General features: G+C 40.1%; 1 pseudogene; it reads left to right on the forward strand.

Moving 5' to 3' along the window:
* The first annotated feature begins 431 nt into the window (after positions 1-431).
* LOC147359678 (small ribosomal subunit protein eS25 pseudogene) lies at positions 432-836 on the forward strand (annotated as a pseudogene).
* Positions 837-2,689: the final 1,853 nt, after the last annotated feature.

The following is a 2,689-nucleotide window of genomic DNA, read 5'->3' on the forward strand; positions in this document are numbered from 1 at the left end:
GTGGCCAAAGTATTGGAGCTCCAGCTTCAGAATCAGTCCTTCCAATGAATATTCAGGATTGATTTCCTTTAGGATTGACTGGTTTGGTTTCCTTAACTGGCTCTATAGATTATATTAAACTAGAATGAGAATCTCTCCAATGTTTCATAGTGTGACAGTGACATGGTGGTTCACCAGTCATCTGATGGGAAATCATGAACAGTCAAAAGCAAAGAAGAGTTTTGTGTTTTTCCTTTATGAAAAGCAAGTGTTCTGTGTTTACTGATGTTCCTGGGATAACATGTCTGTCAGCAGCATACTGCTCATCCAATATTAAAAAGCAAAAACCAAAAGCTGTTCAGTCTACCCTTTGATTAAAAGGGGGAAATTTGCCTTTTTGTCCAGCATCTTAGTGAGGTGGCATTGGTTGCAGATCTTATCCTAGCTTCGCTATGCCGCCCAAGAATGACAAGAAGAAAGATGCTGAAAAGTCGGCCAAGAAAGACAAATATCCAGTAAGCAAATCTGGGGGCAAGGCCAAAATGAAGAAGTGGTCCAAAGGCAGAGTTCGGGGCAAACTCAATAATCTAGTGTTGTTTAACAAAGCAACATATTACAAACTCTGTAAAGAGGTTCCCAACTATAAGCTTATACCTCCAGCTGTCATCTCTGAGAGACTGGAGATCCATGGTTCCCTGGCTAGGGCAGCCCTTCAGGAACTCCTTAGTAAAGGATTTATTAACTAGTTTCAAAGCACGGAGCTTAAGTAATTTACACCAGACACACCAAGGGTGGAGATGCATGAACAGGTCCCACCAGCTGTACATTTTGAAAAATAAAACTTTATTAAATAAAAAGGGAGAAGATTTAACAATGATTGAGAAAATAACTCCCATTTTCAAAAGAACTCATGCTCTGGGGGGAAATATTTTGAAAATGGTATTTAGAGACAATGCCATCAGTACTTGATATTTTTGGTCACTGTGTATAAAGTGTGATACTTATTTTTAAAAACCCTTTATCTATGTACTTACGCTTAGAAACAATATTTCATAATCTGTTTAATAATCTTAAATATAAAGAGGTTTGGTGGTGGTGTTGATTTAGTCACTAAGTTGTGTACGACTCTTTGCAACCCCATGGACTGTAGCCTGCCAGGCTCCTCTATCCATAGGATTTCCAAGGCAAGAATACTAAAGTGGGGTGCCATTTCCTTCTCTAGAAAAGGATCTTCCCAACCCAGGGATCTAACCCAGGTCTCCTGCACTGCAGGTGGATTCTTTACTGCTGAACCACATGGACTTTTAAATCAATTTTTGCCCTCAAATATAAAATGATGATATTAATAGAACATCTTCTAGTTAGTTTGCTGCAGGAACCACTGGTTGATCAAGAAAGATGAAATTTTACTAGTCAAATTTTACTAGCTCAAAAATCTTTGCAAAATGGGAGGCAGAATTGAAAACGAATATCATAATGTAGCCAGCATAGAAAACATTGTAGTCCATTAATTGGACTAATGAGTCTTCAGGAGCTATCCTGGTTAGCTGTAAGGATTATTGAAACCAAGTATTGAAATCTTTGAACTTAAAACCAATATGTGCCACGCTACAAAACGGAAGCAGCATTTTAAAAGCAAGAAAGTATGTTCAATCACATTCCTCTAACTAAAAATGCATCATTATTATTATTCCTTATTTTGGTGAGATTGAAATCTTTGTATCATTAATAAGAAGTGAAAGTGAAAGTGAAGTTGCTCAGTCGTGTCCGAAACTTTGCGACCCTGTGGACTGTAGCCTACTAGGTTTCTCTGTCCATGGGGTTCTCCGGGCAAGAATACTGGAGTGGGCTGCCATTTCCTTTTCCAGGGAATCTTCCCGAGCCACCAGGGAAGCCCTAATAAGAAGTAAAGCTAACTTATTCATAACTTATATACTTATATATAATAGAAATAAAAATACATGTATTGAAGCTGCCTGTTCAAACATACATATTTTTTCCTGTACACAAACAAGAAAATTTGGAATCTGCTGTGCCCTACTAAGGGATTCCCAGATGGCTCAGAGGGTAAAGAATCTACTTGCCAATGCAGGAGACTCAAGAGACTGGGTTTAATCCCTGGGTTGGTAAGATTCCCTGGAGCAGGAAATGGCAACCCACTCCAGTATTCTTGCCTGGGGAACCCCATGGGCAGAGGAGCCTGGTGGTCTATAGTCCATGGAGTCACAAAGAGTCACACATGACTGAGCACACACACAAAAAAAATGCTCTACTAAGAGCTTCCCAAATCTTTTTCAATATTCTATCTTCAATGCTTAACAAATAGTAGATGTCACTGAAATGATTAATTAGATAGAGTGGCAGGTTAAAGCAACTGATGGATGAACTGGATGGATAGATGGACATAGAGGAAGGGACACATTGATAGATGGCAGCGCTGTGCTAGTTAGTAGCAAAGGACACAAAAGCAATGTCAGTCCTGGCACATCTGCCCATGCCAGCTTACCATCCAGCCCGGGAGACAAGCATGCTCGCAGGCGATAGTCCAGCAAAAGCACAAGGTACTTGGTGATTAAAGGCCAAGTTAGGTAGAACCACATAGATGCATTAAGTTATGGTGTTTCATTCCATGAACCTGGAGCAAGCAGATCAGGGTTGAAGGCTGTCCTCTTCCACTCTCCAACTCTATATACCAACGACTGCATAGCCC

This window comes from Bos grunniens, chromosome 14 (genome assembly GCF_055505025.1).
Source record: "Bos grunniens cultivar Pamir isolate PY7600 chromosome 14, Bosgru_T2T1.0, whole genome shotgun sequence".
Lineage (NCBI taxonomy): Eukaryota > Metazoa > Chordata > Mammalia > Artiodactyla > Bovidae > Bos > Bos grunniens.